The 18,892-nt window shown below is 56.2% G+C and overlaps 1 pseudogene across 1 annotated transcript in view; it reads right to left on the bottom strand.

The window, feature by feature from the left end:
* Nucleotides 1-18,892, bottom strand: part of LOC308252543 (phosphofurin acidic cluster sorting protein 2-like) — a 60,235-nt pseudogene that overhangs the window by 36,308 nt on the left and 5,035 nt on the right. Inside the window, exons 3-8 of the transcript in view lie at nucleotides 11,508-11,645; nucleotides 9,947-10,065; nucleotides 6,248-6,361; nucleotides 5,940-6,057; nucleotides 5,362-5,488; nucleotides 3,455-3,531 (exon numbers count right to left, since the gene is read on the bottom strand). The product of the transcript in view is annotated as a phosphofurin acidic cluster sorting protein 2-like (transcript). The remainder of the gene's footprint in view (nucleotides 1-3,454; nucleotides 3,532-5,361; nucleotides 5,489-5,939; nucleotides 6,058-6,247; nucleotides 6,362-9,946; nucleotides 10,066-11,507; nucleotides 11,646-18,892) is intronic.

Genomic DNA, 18,892 nt, shown 5'->3' with positions numbered 1-18,892 from the left:
GTACATTCTGGAAGCTACAGGATGGACTTGCTAAAGATGGTGATGCAGACACAGAGGAAGGGACCTTTCAGATCCTTCCCAGGCATCCCCGTTAGCAGAGGGTAGACCCACTGCTCAGGCCTGCGATTCTTGGGGCAGACCTGTGCCTCTCGGTTTCCGGGACATGCCCAGCCAGCCTGGCCCCGGGCTCAGAGGCAGGAGCAAGGCCGTCCTGGGAGGCGAGGGCTGCAGGAGGGTGGGGGGCAAACGGTGGGGGAAGGTGGGTATGAGGTTCCGAAGCAGGATGGAGCGGGGACCACCTGGAAACCCCAGAGGACCCCCCCAGACCACGAACACAGCACCACCACCCAGCAGCTGCAAATACCAGCTCTCCAGAGAAGCAAGCCAGAGCCTGGGGTTGTTTTTAAAGAAATGCAGTTCGACCTTCCAAGTTCCTTCAGAAACCCAGCCAACAGTATGCCGCCAGGACCTACAGGCCTGGTCACTGCAGCGGGTGCTGCTGCAGGAACGTTTAATCCACGCCACGCGGACATTTGTTGCCCTTCTAACCAGAATAAATTCCACGGGGCTAGGACTTGAAGTAGACACGTTTCCCAGACAGTGTGAGGGGAGGGGCCCACCGGCCTGCAAACAGGACCCCACAGGGTCCACGTGAGTGGGGGACGAAGGACCGAGGTTTTGCTCTCATTGCAAAAGCAAAGGGGAAACGGTCACAAAATCAGGTGTAACATTTATATGCCTTACTCCGGAATAAGCCCAGATCCGATGCAAATAAAGCACTGGGCTGGAGACCCTTGTCATCTGCTCGTTAAAGCCCTGGCCGCCCGTGTCACAGAGGGCCCAGGTGCACTTGAAACTGCCGCACCTCCAAGGGTCTGCTCTTCAGACTCCGTTTTCCTGGAGGACACTCAGAAACCACCGAGGACTCGGGGGTGGGGAGCAGCCAAGGAGCCACAGAGAGCACGCTGGCTCACCCCCGGGGAGGTGGCTCTGGCTGAGGGGCCCTGGCAGGCAGTGTCCCAACTGCATCAGCTGGGGCCCAGGCTGCAGGAATCCCACCGGTGTGACAGCTGCCTGTAGACCCACAGTGGAAAGGGGAACAGGAGACTGGGGAAAGAGGGGGTGGCAGAGATCGAGCCCGACAGCCCAAGGACACAGCCCCCGGGCAGCACTATGCCTCCCACAGATGCCAGAACATAAGCACAGAAGGAGGCCGCCCCTTCCCCTCACCTGAGTCCTCCTCCCTCGCCAAGGCCTGACCGCACCTGAGTCCTCCCACCTCACCTCCCCTCTCTAACCAAGAGGTGGGTTGAAGTAACTCCCCACGAACCTACGAACCTCCGCCACCCGCAGGGACAGGGATCCTGGCCTGGCCTGGGTCTCAGGGTCTCCAGCCAAGGCCCAGGCGCTCACTGCCTTGCTCCCTCCCAGCTCCTCCTCTCCTGGCACCCACCCCTTCCTGGGAAAAGCATCTGCTCAAAGGGAGAGACTGGCTCCGGCCTCTCCCACAGCAACCACACAGGAGCCTGTGTGAATGAGGCCACGAGGAAGAGTGTGGTGCCCGCTCTCACACGCCCAGCCCTGTCGCAGCTTCACCCAGCCATGCCCGGGCAGCAGGGACAGAGGCCCCGGCAGCTGTCAGCAGATGGGGAAGAAGCTCCTAGCACAGAAGCAAACAGATGTTGGGAGCTCCAGAAATGTGGGAGCGACAGAGCCGACTTCTACCAGGACATCCTCAAGGAGCTACAGACTTGGCTGCTGGAAAAGTGCTCCCTCCAGCAGCACAAAATGCCTGCCTGTCAGGACCCGGCGCCGCCCCTCCCCAGGCGCAGCCCCCTCCGGGCCTCTGCTCCCCACCATACCAGGCTCTGCCTCTTGGCTCTCTGAGTCCCCAGTACCCAGACCCCCGCTCACCCAACACTGGCTGCTGCAGACAAAAACAAGGTAACAAATGACCCAGACACACAGCACATGTGGGGTCAGGAGCAGGGGAGCCTGGAGGAATGAGGCCTTGTCCAGAGATGGGGAGGTGCTCGCAGGGTGTCTTGGCAAAGGAGTGGGCAGGGCTGTGCCGGTCGGGGCACTGGGACAGGTAGCTGGTCTGGTGGGCAGGTGGCCGGAGGAGCAACAGGCCTGTGACGGTCAGAGTAGTGAATGGCACCCCCAAACTGCTAGGATAGGAGCTTCTCCAAGACAGAATCAGGGCTTCCCTGGAGGAGACAAGAAGGAGGGAGGCGATCAAACACTGGGTGAAGGAAGGAAGGGCAAACACGTGTGCCCATGGCCATAGCCCATGGATATGCTCGGACAGGAGGGGCCCACACAGGGTGCCCGTCGTCAGACAGCCGAGCAGGTGGGCATCGACAGGAACCTGGTGAACAGGGTCTGCAGTGTAGGATGGGAGCTGAGCGTGCCGGCACCCCCAGCTCACCTGCTTTTTTTACAGATCAGGTTTGTACAAATGGGCTCAGCTCTGCACCTCCCCTTGGTTCCAACTGTGACTCTCAGCCCTGCAGCCCCGTAGCAGGGGGAAAATCAGAGGGTCTCTGCTAACTTCACCCGCACACGTTCAGGCCTTGCGGGGAGCTGGGCCCAGGCCCGATGTGCTGAAAACCACACACTCCTGCCCGCCCCCCAACTGGCTGTGGCTGCCAGCAGGGTCCTCCCTCGGGGCGCCGCGCAGTGTTTAGGGTGCTGAGGCATCCCTGGACACTCGGGTAGGAGAGCTCAGCCCAGAGCCCTGGGAAAGGCCACTGATGGCAGAAAGGCAGGGGCAAACGGACGCCTCTCGCTCCAGGAGAGGAAGCAGCTCTGGGCGACTGCCCCAGCCAGGCACCTCTGGGGCAAGGAGACCAACTCAGTGAGTCCAGCCCAGACCCACACAACCCTTCCCATCCACACCGAGGCCACCCGCCTTCCTCTCATCCTGGGCCCCATCACAGAGGCTTCAGAAGAGGCGACTACCCTCCCCAGCCGTCAGGGTCTCGGGACAGTGTCGGGTTAGCAGGCCCCGTGGCCACAGCAGGACACACACTTGACCCACCTTTGACAGGCGAAGGTCTCCTCTTTAGCATTAGTGACCCTGTTTCAAGAAAAATCCACGGGAGAGTTTTATAAAACTAGGCAACATAACCCCTGCCGACTGCACCTTCTGTGCGCCCAGCTCTCCACTCTCCAGTGAGCTCGGAAGGGACCCAAGGCCCCGGGAGCCAACCATTCACAACTCACATCTGTGTGTGTCCGATGGTGTGGCTCTAACACAGGACATGGGGCAGAGTTGGCTGGCGACCCCCAGGCTGCTGCACCACGTGGCACCAACAGCCTCACCCCCAGGTGGGACCAGAGGTTCCTCCCCCCGCTGTGACATGCCCGGGAAGGAAGGCTGGCTGGGAGGAGGTTGGAATGTGGGATGCGGGAGGCTCCTGCTGCCACCCCCACACCCATAGAGCCTTACCGCACTGGAGCTCGCATGGCTGAGCTTATCAAAGCGGAATTTCAGGTTTGACCTCGGGGAATTTCGGCCTTTGGCATCTAGGAAAAAGAAGAATGTCCATGAAGAGGGTGGGGCTGTGGCGGTCATGGGCTGCTGGGGAACTGGGCAGGGAGGCCAGAAGGGGCGCTCCACTCCATGACACACTCTAGCTAACACACCAATTCACAAGAGCCAACCCTTAAATTTTTACAAATGTTGTGAGCTGGTTGTTACACACACAGTCACAAGCTTAGCCCTGACCGGTAACTCAGCTGTTACAGCAGCCTGAGCGATTCCTGGTCAAGGGCATGTACCTGGGTTGCAGGTTTGATCCCCAGCCCTAGTTTGGGGCATATCCAGGAGGCAACCAACCAATGTATTTCTCTCACATCAATGTTCCTCTCCCTCTCTCTCTCTTCCTCCCTCCTTTCCACTCTCTCTAAAAAAAAATCAATGGAAAAAATATCCTCCAGTGGGGATTAATAAAAAAAATTAATTATAAGCTTATAATTAAGTGATATTCATCAAAGGTAATAAATACTCAGAAGTCATCGCTTCCTCGTTATTTCACTACATTTTACCACTCCCTATTCTTTTAAGGTTATTTACGTCAGTCACATTGGTGGCTTGAGATCAGCAAATGCTACAAATCAACTTAATCTGCTGTTTTGTTGCTGAGACTTCAGAAACTAATGGAGAGAATATTAGCAATATAGATGCAATGTGAAAGTGTATGTGTCTATAGCACTGCGAATAACACGGAAAACTGAGTAAATATTCTTCCGGTATTTGAGGCATGGGAAGGCTGAGGAACGTGTCCAATGTCACATCGCTCGTCAGTGATGGACTCAGGGTCCTGTGCTTGCCCCCACCCCACCGTGCTGCCCTCCTGGAGGGCGGGACCAAGACTCTGACTTCTGGGCACCCACAGAGCCCATCAGTGCCTACCAGGCACGTCTACCGACATGCCCCTCAGGTGCCAACCTTCACCCTCTCCCCAGAGCCGGCTCCTCCTACTCTGTCCAACTGCAGGGATCCCAGAACCCCGAAGGCCCAGACTCCTGGCTCTCCCTGTAGCCCCCGCTACTGAGCCCCGAAGATTTACCTCCTTGGCATCTCTTGAATCCAATGCTCCATCACCCCACAATCCACAGCCCATCACCCCTCACCACTCACTGTGACCCTCGCTGATCTTCCTCCCTGCACCTGCTCCAACCAGTCTTTCCTCCTGGGCCAGCTGCAGCCACAAAATGGTCTTTCTCAACACCAGATGGCGCTTCTCTACTTAAGAACCTTCAAAGACTTAAGACCTTCCCATGGCTTCCACTGCCTGCAGGACAGAGCCCAAATCCTCACCAGGGGCAGCCCTGGCCCTGTCCCCTAACCATGGTTTCCTGTCTCACCTGTCCCCTAGCACCCTGGCCCTGTCCCCTAACTACTGACTCCTCTCTCACCTGTCCCGTCACCATTGTGAACTCCAGCCCCCCTGATTCACGTGTGGTTCCAGATCACGGCCTCTCATGTGCTGTTCCCTCCACCTGCAATGCTCTCCCCACCTGGTACCCTTGCATTTTGAGGACCATCGCTGTGATGGGGGGCCCTGAGTCGGAGATGGGGAGGAGCGAGAGGTCCGTGGAAAGAACCTCGGCTTTCGACTCACACAGTCCCAACTCCCCTCTGAGCTCGGTTCCCGTGAGTAACGAGAGGACAAGAACAGGCCCTGAAGGCTGATGCACAGACACAGTGAGGGAGCAGAGCTCAAGGCCTCACACTGGGGTTGGACCGAGACTGGCCAGTTACAGACACCTGGGGCTGGCGCCCCACAAACAGTGCTCAGGGCACAGCCCCGGCCCTGGCTGCGTGGTGCACACCACGTGGTGCACACCGACCTGTCGGACTCTGGCTCATGATGATGGGGGTGGTGGCCGCCCCCAGGCTGGGGCTCTCGCTGCTTGGGGACGAGCTGTAGACAAACACCTCCTGCTTGAAGGGCGAGGTTGTGGACGGCTGGCTGCTCTGGGGAGAGAGGCCGGGTGAGCGAGGTGGGCCCACCCTCAGCTGACCTGGGCAGCCCCTGCCTCCCACTGCCCACTTGGACACGCTCTTTCCTCCTGCTGCCTCCAGCCCTGGCTCCCCTCCAGCCCTGGCTCCCCTCCATCCCCAGGCAGTGCCCCTGACCACACCCATGCAGCGCTGAGCCCTCTCCTCTCCAGCCAAGAACTCCACAGCAGGGACACGCTCAGCCTGACCTCTGACCCTCTGCTGCTGCTGCTCCTCTGTCACCCCAGGGAGACCCTAAACCACCGCTGCCAGAGGGTGGAGATGGCTGGGTGGGCCACCTCTTGTTTCCATACTCCCCGCTCTCCCCGGAGCCTGGAGGGGGCTCTGCCCACAGGAGCTGTTTTAACACACCGAGCGGTGGGCCCAGGTGCCTCCCCGCTGCCCAGGTTGGCCAGGCCGCACCTACCCCACTGTCATACTCCTCCATGGCCTCGCCCTCCCCGGCCGTGCTGCTGAAGCTGCTGGTGCTGGAGGAGGAACGGGAGATGTTGGCCCGGCCGTTCTCCTTCAACTTCATGAAGGGCCTGCAGGGGGGCGGGAAGGCGGCCCTGGTCACACGTGGGAGCCGAGGGCAGGGCAGGCCCCGCAGAGACTGAGTGGCTCCCCGTGGCCCTGCCTGCTGGCTTGTGCATTCCAGGGGGTCCCCAAAGCGGGAGATGCCAGAGCAGAGGCCTATTCCAGGTCCCGCGGGGCTAGAGCCAGCTTCACTCTTACTTCTCCTTGCTGGGGCAGATCTCCGGAGAGCTGGGGTTGGACGAGGTCTCAGACTTTACCTCCTGAGAAGAGTGCCCACCGTCCACAGTCTTGGGGTTGCTGGATGCACTGTCACTGAGGAGGTGAGGATGAAGAGGGGTGAGCCGGTTCCCAACTCCCACCTCACTCCAGGCCCGAGACTGCACCATGGGGTCCTGTGAGGTCACAGCATCCCCGACAGAGCACAGCCTCCGGGCCATCTATCCCACCATGCCCCCATCAGACAACGGGATTTTCTGCTTTGCCGGGGTCCCTCCCCTGCAGGCTCCTGGGTGAGAGTCCAGAGCTACCAGGCAGGAGTCCCGGCTTGAGGCCACCGAGCCCAAGTCCATCCCAGCTGGCAGAGCTCTGGGTCAAGGGCTGGCCACAGAGGGAATGGAGTGAGGTCTGGGACATCCACCATCACAGCCAGCACACACGCACCCCTCGGGGCCCCGGCAGGGCCACGGCTGCAGAACGCCAGGGGACACCCTTCACACAGACTACAAAATGGCTCCCCGGATACGTGTGCTGAGTGCTGGGAAGGGCTTCTGGGTAAACAGGCTACTCCCAGCCAGGGCCAAGGGTTTCCTTCTGCAGTTTAACAAAGGCCACAAACACTGCCCATCAGTTGCTCAGTGTCCACTGTTGGGGCCCTGTCCCTAATGTACTTTTATTTTCATGACAGCTTCATGGACATACAATCCACATACAACTCACTCATTTAAATTGTGCAATTCAATGGTTTTTAGTATATTCACAACCATGACTACCATCTAATTTTAGAACATTTAGAACATGTGAGAAACCCCAGACTCACTCACAACCACTCCCATTCCTCCCTCCCCCCAGCCCCTGGCAGAATCTACTTCCTGTCCCTATGGATTTGCCTATTCTGGACATTGCATGTGAATGGAGCCATACAATACAGTGTGGTCTTTTTGTGAATGGCTTCTTTCACTCAGCTAGTGTTTTAAAGGCTCATCTATGTTGTAGCATGTGTCCATCATACTTCACTCCTTTTTATTGCAAAGTAATACTTCACTTTTTGGGAGGGCATGTGGATCGTTTCCGCTTGGGGCTACTATGACAATGCTGCCACGGACATCCGTGTGCTGGTGCTTATGCAGACACGTGTGTTCTTTCCCTTGGGTGTGCATCTGGCAGGGAATTGCTGGGCCTTGTGGCAACTCCACGGTTAACCCTCTGAGGAGCTGCCAGGCCGTGGTCCAAAGCAGCCTCACCAGTTCACATTCCCACCAGCCATGCACGAGGTTCCAGTTTCCCTACGTCCTTGCCAACACTTCCTTCTTGTCTTCTGTATTAACCATCCTGGAGGCATGAGGTGCCCCGATGTACTTCTAACGAGGTCACCAGGGACCTCCTCACTGTCCACCCCACCAGGGGCTGGGGTCACTGTGCTCTGCTCGGCTGCCACTGCAGGCCTCTCTCCTGCAAGGTCTCCTGTCCTAGCTTCCGAGGGCCCCCCCTCCCCAGGCTCTCTTCCTCCTCGCTCCCCTTCCTTCCCTGTCATTTTCACTGGCTCTGCCTCCTTTCTCCACTTGCCCTTAAGTGCTGGTGTTCCCCAGGCATTCTCCACACCCTCTTGGGTGAGCATATTCATTGATTCATCTTAAGCACCACCTCCTCCCACCTCCCAGTGACTCCCACCTCTCCTTCAGTCACCAAATCTCTCCCAAGCTCAAGACCAGCAATTCTGAGCACTCAGAGCCCTGGGTCTCCCTACTGAGTGGGCCACAAGGACTCACTCACACACACAGCTTCCAAACAGAGCTCTGCATCCTCCTCCATCACCGCCCTCGTCCTGCGTGCCCACGCCCGGGGCTGGCACCACCGCCAGGGCTACAGGAAGGCACTTGTACACGTGGAGGTCAACCTGCCTGCCTCCCTTTCCTTCGTGAGACTGTAAGCTCCTGGAGGGCAGGTTTGTGTCTTTGGAGCTCCTGTCTGAGCTCTGAGCCCCCACACACCAGGCACTCGAGGGATGCTGCTTGCCGAATTCAACACCAGGTGGGTTCACTGACTAAAGGATCAGAAAGACAATTAGCAAGAACGGGGTAAGTAGGATATGAGAGCTGTTGAGCTGTGTGAGTTCTTTACATATTTTGGAAATTAACCCCTTCTCAGATGTTCATTGGATAATATGTTCTCCCATACAGTGGGCTCCCCTTCCTTTGGTGGGTGGATTCTTTTGCTGTGCAGAAGCTTTTCAGTTTCAGGTAGTCCCCTCTGTTTACTTTTCCCTTTGCTTTATGCTAAGCAAAATAAGCCAGTCAGAGAGAGGCAACTATCACATGATCTCACTTACACGTGGGATCTAATGAACAGAATAAACTGACGAACAAACAGACATGGAAACATGGAACAGACTGAGAGATCTCAGAGGGAGTGGGCGGGGCGGGAGAGATTAACCAAAGGACCTATAGGCATATTTGCACAGCCATGGACACAGCCAGCAGTGCCGTGAAGGCCTGGGAGGGGTAGGAGCAGGGTGGAGGGAGCAAAGCGGGGAGAAATGGGGGACATCTGTAATAAACAATAAAAATAAATTCTAAAAAAAGGAAGGAAGGAAGGAAGGAAGGAAGGAAGGAAGGAAGGGAGGAAGGGAGGGAGGAAGGAAAGGAGGAAGGAAGGAAGGAAGGAAGGAAGGAAGGAAGGAAGGAAGGAAGGAAGGAAGGAAGGAAGGGAGGGAGGAAGGAAAGGAGAAAGGAAGGAAGGAATAAAGGAAGGAAGAAAAAAAGAAGGAAAGAAGGAAGGAAGGAAGGAAGGAAGGAAGGAAGGAAGGAAGGAAGGGAGGGAGGGAGAGAGGGAGGGAAGGAGGAAGGAAGGAAACAAACTCTGGAAGCCCAAAGGCATGTTCCACGAACTCTGCTGTCAGAATCAGGGGAGGCTTCCATAAAGGGACATGTGAGTGAGCTTCGCAAAAGGAAGCACAGAAAGAAACGACTCTGAGCCGCATTTCCAGCTGGGGCCAAACTGCGAGACCCATTCACATTGTCGGGTGCAGGGACCTCAAAGCTGCCCGAGTGGACGAAGCACTGAATGAGTGACGGGGGACGTGGGGGACGAAGCACTGAATGAGTGACGGGGGATATTGGGGGACGAAGCACTGAATGAGTGACGGGGGATATTGGGGGACGAAGCACTGAATGAGTGACGGGGGACATCGGGGACGAAGCACTGAATGAGTGACGGGGGACATCGGGGACGAAGCACTGAATGAGTGACGGGGGATGTGGGGGACGAAGCACTGACTGAGTGACGGGGGATGTGGGGGACAAAGCACTGACTGAGTGACGGGGGACGTGGGGGACGAAGCACTGAATGAGTGACGGGGGATATTGGGGGACGAAGCACTGAATGAGTGATGGGGGACGTGGGGGACGAAGCACTGAATGAGTGACGGGGGATATTGGGGGACGAAACACTGAATGAGTGACGGGGGATATTGGGGGACGAAGCACTGAATGAGTGACGGGGGATATTGGGGGACGAAGCACTGACTGAGTGACGGGGGATGTGGGGGACGAAGCACTGACTGAGTGACGGGGGACGTGGGGGCCTGACGTGGGGACCAGGGTTAGACGGAAGCCATCGCTCGAAGCTGAAGCTGCGGGCAGCCCTCCCGAGGGAGCCCACCCACGCCACGTGGACACTCACCACCTTGTCCGGCTGTCCCCTTGGCCTTCAGAGCCCGTGTGCAGACGGGGGAAGAGCCCCGACCGCCGCTTGATGGGGCTCCGCGACTGGTTCTTCGCAGTTGCCGCCGCCACCGGAGGCTGCCAATGTGACCACCAAAATGAGCGCTCACTCCCCAAACCCAGGTCTCCTTCCCTTCACCCCCTTCCCGGTCTACAAAGAGCCTGTGCACCACCTCCCACCCCCACAGCTGGTCTGGGAGATCCCCAGAAACACAGCAGGTAATCGTTAGAACAGAATTCTTGGAGGAACATGGGGTCAGGGCCACCCTAAGGAGAACCCCAGGTACTGAGAGGACGGGATGACTGAGGGGGTCACAGACTGGGAACCACAAAGCTGAGAGAGTCCTGGGAGTGCCCTGGTTCAACTCCTCGCTTTACCAAGGAAGTCCTGGAGAAGTCGAGGGGCGAGGGAATTTGGTCAAGGTCACGTAGCAAATCCGTGGCAGGACAAGCATGCGGTCCACACGCACCCACAGGCAGAGAGAGCCTGCCAAGCATGTGGCTCTGCTTCTGCCACGTGTGGGGGACGACGGACGGAGGGTGGCAGAATGAGAAGGGGGAGATGGGAGCCCGCCAGGCCTCTAAGCCAGGCAGGCCCCAGTGTTTGCCATTCACACGCAGTGCAGCCTTGGGCAAGTGGAAGAATTCTCTGGGCCCCAGTCTCACCCACAGATTGGAGATAATTGCCCGGCCCTGCTCCCTTCACAGACCCGCTGGGAGGAACAGGATAATAGCTATGAAAACACTATTTGGTAAATCAAATGCATTACACACGATCGTTTACAATGCCAATTGTCAGTATCGTGGTGGGTATGTTCTGCTATTACAAAAAAGAACAAGAAAACCCCAACGTGCACAAACACAAAGCCACTTTGCTTTATAAAAGGAGGGACGCTGGTCCCCTCACCTGGCCAGCTCCTGGTGCAAGCTGACCAGACCCAAAACCGGGACCGGCCGGGCTCTCTTTTCTTAGAACTGTACACACAGCGATTAAGAGCAGAGACTTAGGATCTGGGCGACCTAAACGCGAATCCCAGTTCTTCGGCGTAGCTGGGTGACCTCCAGCAAGTTACCTAACCCCTCGGGGCCTCCCCTTCCTCAGATGTGCAATGGAGAGCACTCAGCACCTCCCTCAGACAGCTGTCACAGGGACCCATGAGTTACTTAGCTCAGTGCCTGGTGCACCGCAAGCAGGGGGCAGCTGCGTGTCATTAGGAATAACAAAGGGAGGGCCCTCTCACAGTCCCAGGGCCCAGGACCACTGCGCAGGGCTGGTCCTGAGGAGGCCCAAGTGTCAAGGAAACTCCGAGAGCAGGACAACAGGTGCGCTCCGGTCTGGGCCAGCCCCAAGTGCTGCCTGGCTGGAGGCTCTCACTTCAAGGGGAGGGGTCGCCCCTGGGCAGCCTCAGTCTCCCTCCCCATCATTCAGCTCGCCCTGCTGATCACCTGGCCCAAACCTGGGTGAACACACCCCTGCCCCCACCAAGGCCTGGGGGACCCCAGGGCCCGCAGACACTCACCGAGAAGGTGGTCTTGGTGACCTCCACACTGTTGTGGGAGATGCCCCCGCTGAGGCTGCCGGGGAGGCCCCCGCCGTGCGGCTTCTTCTGGCTGGTCACCATGGTCTCCATGGAGTGGCTGCGCACACGGATGGCCCTCTGTGGGGACAGCAGGTGAGGGAGGCCTGAGAGTTGGAGCCAGGCCTCTCCAGATGACCCCGCTGCCTCAGTGGGATCTGCAGACACACTCCAGGCTCTCCTCGCTCCTCTCTCTCTCTCTCGCTCTCTCTTTCTCTCTCCCTCTCTCTCGGCGGCCCACATGCTAATCACTACAGTCTGCAGAGGACTTTCAGAGGCTCTGGGCACGTGGCACTCTGCAGGCAGAGGTGAGGGAGGACACTGGACAGAGGAGTCTGAGGGGTCAGTGCCCCAGATGCCCTGCAAGGTGGACAAAGGTTGTTACCGGGAAGGAAAGTGAGGCTTGGAGAGCTTACCAAGCCTGAGCTTCCTCATCTGCAAGTCAGGAATGACATGGTCCAAGCAGCAGAAAACTAAGCATTCTCCTATATTTAAATACCGGGTATCCATTCTGCGTCACCCCAAAGTGTGCCTGCTACAACTTGGTGTATGTTCGCAGTTGGTGCACTGTGGCCAGAGCACTTCCGGGTCCGTACACTGAGCCACACCACACCCGCAGCGGCTAGAGATGAGCCCGCAGCTGGTGCGGCTGCCGACACAGCATACGCACTCTCAGACTCCAGGCTTTCGGCCTCAGAGGGCCTGGAGCTTCTCAGGCCGCGTGGAGCCCTGTGGCCACTTAGGGCCACCAAAGAACGAAGGGCCCATCTGTACACATCGCAGTGTCCAGGAGGGGACAACCAGGACAGTCACTGGTCCCGGTGCCTGCAAGGATGAGAACAGTTAAAATGAAGATTGCTGCACCCACAGCAGGGAGAGGGCGGGGAGGTGCCGGCTGCTCTCGGACTGCTCGGCAGAGCTCTGCCGGCCACCTGTGTTGCTCTGGAACCTGACCCAAGGTTAGAGTGAGGCAGACAGATCCCACCTGGACCCGAGGGAGGATTTCCTGACACGGGAAGTCCTAGAGGCTTCCACCCACCATGTGGACGATGCTCCCTGGTTCTGAAGGCCTTCAAAGACGACAGGAGTTCTAGGGAGGGAAGTTTCTCTCCAGGATCCCCCAAACCCCACATCGTTTCCCTTTGACCAGTCATTCAGTCCCTCGATAATGCGGCCAGGTAGCCACACATACAAAGCTCTTAGCAGAGCACCCGGCACATACTAAGTACCCAATCAATGTGGCTGCTCTTCTTGTTAATAGCAAGCATTTGTCACGTGCTACCTGTGTGCCCAGCACTGCAGAAACTGGGAGAATTGTAGGAGGGGAGTCAAAGACGTAGGAGAGACGGCCCCTGCCTCCAAGGAGTGTACAGTCAGCAGGGAAACAAAACATCCCTAAACTTAGGGCAATGGAAAAGGCCCAGAGCCACTGTGTTAACCAGCTGTCCAGGTCCCCACGGCCTCAGAGCCACATGCAAAGACTCACGGATGCAGACATTACCAGTTGCTCACATACAAGTGCCATCCCCCCATGTTCCTTGCTGGCAGAGCCACAGTCTGGCCCAATGTCCCCTCTTCCTCCACAGGACAAATGAGTAAATCATGACCCTCTCAGGCAGTCACATCATCCAAACCCTTGCCAGTGGGACATGAGGGGACGTCACTGTGGGCTTCGAGGAAAGATCTCCTCTGATTCCCAAAAGAGATGTGACACCTCTGCACCTAGGACCGCAGCAGCCGCCATGGGCTGTGAGGGGTCAAGCCTACGGGCGAAGCTAACAAGATGGGGACGGCAGAGGGGCAAGGGGATGGAACCTGCCTGCCACTGACTACGCGGAGCCATGAGCCACCTGGGCCTTCTGGTTAAGTGAGCTAGTGGATCTTCCTCATTGCGTGAGTCAGCTGAGGCGGGGAGTTCTCGGAAACCTCAGCTTCAAAAAACTGATGCAGAAGGACAAAGGTGGGACACTGCCCCCATCCTCACCTGGTTCACACCCCGCGTGAACCCCATGTGTCTGTTTACACGCTCCACGTGTCCACCTACATGGAACGGATGCCCTTCCCTCCCTTGAAGCATTGAGTCTACAGAAAGGTCGTCCCAAGAAAGCAGCAGGAATGCTGCACCCACCCCAAATCGCAGGTCCCCCGGGAGCTCTCCCCAATGTCAGGAATTTGCCAAGCTCAGGAATGGCCGAGGACCGCACACTGCCTGCCTTTCAATCCTGGGAAGGAAGCTGACTCAGGAAGGAGGGCCGTTTGCAAAGATGATGGTCCTAGAGGCGAGCTCCCCTTGAACGAGGCAGGGAGCCCACCAGCCGTGGATCCCTGATGGCATTCATCTGGCCTGGCCTGTCTGAGCCGAAGATGCCCCCTCGAGGGACTTCAACTCTCTCTCTTTCTAGACCACAGAAGAGCGTCACCTAGCAACATGGATAAACAGCCAGCACCTTCTCTTCATTCCACCACCCAAAGATCAGTCAGACGTGTGCCCTTGGGAAAACTGAAGGCAGGGAAGGCGTGGCACCACTCGGAGGTGTCCTTGGATAAACAGTTTCCTTAAATGAGTCACGTGCTGCATCAACTCAACCTCATTCCATTCTGTTGGTGCCTCGTGTGTGCCGCCACCACCATCGTCATCAACTGTGATATGTCAATGAATCATTTATGTTCGGATGCTTTCTCACTGTCTCTCTGCAGAGGAGATTAAATGAGCCCTGCGTGACGGCAGCTGATCCACTGAGCTTCACACACGTGATCTTATTGCATCCTTCCAGCTCTGAGATGCAGAGAAGACAGACACAGAGAAAAGGTCCTGAAACGCAAAGGACTGCCGAGGGAGGTCACACCAAAGGTAAGAGATGGAACCAGGACCCTGGGTTGCAGATGAAAGGGTCCCAAAAACCAGCCCAGCTTGAACATATAATTCAACTGGTTGATGGACTGAGGGTGATTAGAAACCAAGTGATTTCGGCCTCCTTGACATTAGGGAGGACTCGTGTCCTCAAAAGCCGTGCTGCTGCTGAGTCAGTGAGGTAAGTCTGAGGACACAGTGGCTGGCAGGGAACTCCAGGGATGTGCGGGGCTTGACTCCTGGTTTCCCCCGGCACTTGGTATGTGAGCCTCTCTGAGACAGTCTTCTCCCCTGTATAGCGTGGTGATGGTCCCCACGTGAGCATGACACGATGGATGACCAATCCCTGGCATGACACCTGCTTACTCAAGGTCATCTCTCCTCCCCACTCTTAGGGATGGGAAAAGAGGTGATGGCTACCTTGAAACCCTACAATGATGCTCCATTTGGACAAAATCACGCAGTGGCATGGTCTAAAGAATGTCACATGTCAATCTGAGGTAGAGCTGGACACACTAGCCTTTTCAAATCGGTCAGAAGAGTCAGGTACAGGGCGAAGAAGAGGACAGAGGGCGGTGATGTGGACAGAGAGAGGCAGGAGAGAAGAGGACAGGCCCATGAAGACTTTGCCGGGGCATCAGGAGGTCTCCAGGGACCACCTGGCCCCTCTCCCACTCAGGCCCTGCACATCCAGGCCACAGTTCATGTCCTCTCCACTTGCACCTTCCCAGGGATGGGCTGCTCACTGCCTTCGTGGGCGAACACCCTGGCCTTTGAAAAGATCTTCTGCACACCACGCTGAAATCTTACCATTTCCAGATGTTGGCGCCATGGACTAGTCTTTTCCATACTTCACACAACTATCCCTATCTGTCCTCAGATGCTCTCCTCCAAGCTCATCACCTCTGGTTCTGTCCCCCACCCTGAGTCACCGCAGTTTCCCAGCCCTCAGCACACCTTGGGGGGAGTGAGAAAAGAGGGGTGGAGTCACTCCCGCATGTCTGCGTGTGTCACACCAGCTAGTGTCACAGAGAGAGCCCGTCTCCTCCGGGCCTACCCAAACCCCACTTCTTTACAAATGGGTTTTGTGAGCTGTTTCAATCTAACAAATTCAACTTGGGGGACCTAATGCACAAGGATAACACTAAGGGAAACGCATGCTTATCTGTACCAAGTAAGCAACAGAGGCAGGGCCGACGGAGAGAAAGATGCTAATTTCTTGCCAGCTGTGATGACGCCCTAATCAGAAGAATCTGAGGTCCAAAACAGGGTCTTCTGCCCCTTTGGCAGCACAAATAAAGGAGGAAGGCTGATGGGAGTAGGAAATATCCCTCCATGTCTCCTTTCAGTCAGACCAGAGCTCCAATCCATGAGCTGCCCCAGCCAGGGAGGGCACTTTGCCAGAGTTACTTGCAGAGTGGCACTCTGGCCACTAGGGGTCAGAGCAGACCAGTGCATCGGCTGCCAGCCCCTCACAGGTGGAGAGACATTCACCCAATACTCCTGCTCTCCTTTGTCCCAGTTCTGGGGTTGGTGGTGACACTCTCCTCCAGCCCTCAGGGCCCCCTTCTGCATGAGGTCATCAGAGGGTTGGGCTAGCTCAGGGTTTCTCAAAATGTGGCTCCCACGTGCCTTGTGTACATATGTTGATACATCAAGTAGCATCCCTTTGCCTTTCCATTTTATTAGGGACCAACAGAAACTTCAACAGCGGGCAGTGGCTGAGCATGGCATTTGAGAACAACAGTTCAGAGATCAATATTTTTCAAATGTGAGTAATACCCAGCTGCTTGAAAAAGAAAACGATTCTGGGTGGAGGAGGGCGATGGGGGAAGGAATGCGGGACATCTGTAACACTGTCAACAATAACTAATGTATATGTTTTTCAAATAAAACTATTCTTGCAAAACTCCAAGACTATGTCCATACACCCCCAGCACCGGTGGCGCCGGCTGCACTGGCCCCTGCCTACTTACTTTTGTCTTTCGATGGTGAGTCTCACTGCCAAAGTTTAATCTCGACTGGAAATGCATTTTTTATATCATCCGCTATGTAAAAATGCAAAATGTGTAAATGTTTGTAGAACTGGAGGATTCCCGAGAATATCCCCAAGCTTCTCAGAAGCAGGTCTAGGCGTCCATGAACTAACTGTTCTGTTTCTCATGGAAGAAACACTAAGCCGACAGCCAGTGAACTGAAGCCAGACGTGGAGAGGAGAAGAGCTACTCTAAGTGGTGTGAGGAGCCAGGAGCACAGCCTGGGGCAGCGACGGGTCTGCTTCTAGGCAGAGGGACAAAGGGTCCCTGGGCTGTAGGGGAGGGGGAACAGCCACAGAGGCAGGGATGGGTGACTGGGGTCGCTGTGAGCCCTGGGACTTCTCGATTATGTTTCTGTGTATCTGTGTGAGGAGACCTGTGACAGCAAGGAGACAGCAGGAACTTCTCCTCCTGGAACTGTTTCATGCACCACTCTTGCAAGGACTTCGTGGCAGTCCAGACAGAACGCCAAGAGGAATGCCAATAATTCTGACACCACAGCACCGTCCAAGGTGCCTGGGAAGAAATAGCGAAACTAAAGACAGTTTCCTGAGCTGGGGCAGACCACAGCCTGGGACACCCACCGAAGGCAGTGATGGAACGCATAGGGCAAAGAGCTAGTGCCCCGATGGGAGGAGGAAACAAAGCTACTCATATCCGGCAGAGCTGGGAAGGTGTGCTTTGGGCGACTGACCGTGACGGCCCCTCCCTCACCCCACAGTGCCTCTCGGACATGGGCATGGAAGCAGAAGGTAGAAGGGACTGTCCTCAGTCCACAGTTGGAAGGAGTTAGGGTTGAAGAGAAAACTTCCCTGGATTACTGGATCAGAGACAAGGAATGGGCAAGGCCTGAAGATCTCCCTCCCCGTAGTCAAGCCACTGGAGTCGGCCCAGAGGCAGGGGACTGGGAAATGGCCTCGCGTCACTGTCCTTTAGACCCACAACCTGAGGTCGCTGCCGGGCCGTTTTATCCGCTGGGCACCGTGGGCATGGTGTCCATGGCCTGCAGGAGTTGACAGGTTACAGAAATATTTGAAAACTGAAAAAACTATTGTTAACTCCAAAAGGCAGAGAGAAACCTGCAAAACGGAAAGCAGCAAATCACTAGATGTCTGCAGTCAGCCACAGCTCGAGTCATGAATAAATTACATCTGCTATGGAGCCGGGAGCATTTGACATGCTTACCAGGATGTGGGCAGAGCCCACGGAGGTGTTCCTAGTTACCTGGTCTCCCATTCACCCCTCCCTCTGCCCGGCTAGCTGCCCTGGCTCCCTCTCCTCCCCCCTCATCATCTCCCCCATCCCCCTTTCCTCTGAATCTCCATTTCTCCCTTTTCACCCTGGCCGCCACTGTCCATCAGGGCTGAGACAGATGTCCCAGGAATCTCCCACCAGCCTGGACATGCAGTTCGGCTCCTGCCTGCACCCTCGTGAGGAATCTCGGCAGCTGGCCCTTGGGGCCAGCAGGCCCTGCCCTGTGCTCTGTGCCACTGCCTGGCAGGGGGGCAGACCCCAGGCTTGCCGGGGCCAGGCTAGTGGGTGGAATCTTAATTGAGTTGGGACCCAGAGGCGGTGTCATGTGGCAATTGGGAACACACGCTTCGGAATCTGCCAGACACAGCTTCGATTCCCGAATCTGTTGGGTGACTTGGGACAAATTATTCCGTTTCTTCGGGTCTCCGTTTCCTCATATGCAAAATTACACTCCTAAATATTGAAACTGAGTAAAAGTGATTCTACCCATAATCCCAGCCTCACACAGGGCATAGGGAGCAGCCATGAGAGTTTAGCAAGGGTGGGCAAACTTTTTGACTCGAGGGCCACAATGGGTTCTTAAACTGGACCGGAGGGCCAGAACAAAAGCATGGATGGAGTGTTTGTGTGAACTAATATAAATTCAAAGTAAAGGAGCGGAGGGGAGAGCAAGAGAACCGGATAGAACAGCCGGATCCGGCCCGCGGGCCGTAGTTTGCCCACGGCTGGTTTAGAGGGATGATGGGTGTTAAGCTTTCACTTTACAGGGCAATGCTAACAGCGCACACGTTCACCGGGCATTGACTGTATTCCGGGCCATGCAACCTCTTCGGACTATTTCCATGAATTCTCCCAACAATGCCAAGACACAGGTCCCGTTGATCATCCCTGTGTTGTTAATGTAGCACAGAGACTTGAAAGACTGTGCCCAGGATCACACAGCTGGGATTCTAATACAGGCAGGTCCAACCCCAACCCCACACACTGTCCCCAAAACGGTAGCTTTATAAATCCTTCTGCCACGGGCAATCAACAGAACATTGACTAAGAACCAGAAAACCCGGGTTTGAAACAAGGCTTTACCTCTGAGCGGGTGTGAGGTTTTTTTTGTGGGTTTTTTAAAATATGTTTTTATTGATTTCAGAGAGGAAGGGAGAGGGAGAAAGAGATAGAAATATCAATGATGA

Source organism: Plecotus auritus (assembly GCF_963455305.1).
Source record: "Plecotus auritus genome assembly, chromosome: 7".
In the NCBI taxonomy this organism is placed as follows: domain Eukaryota; kingdom Metazoa; phylum Chordata; class Mammalia; order Chiroptera; family Vespertilionidae; genus Plecotus; species Plecotus auritus.
The sequence above is the reverse complement of the archived record's forward strand: the minus strand, read 5'-3'. Positions and strand labels throughout refer to the sequence as shown.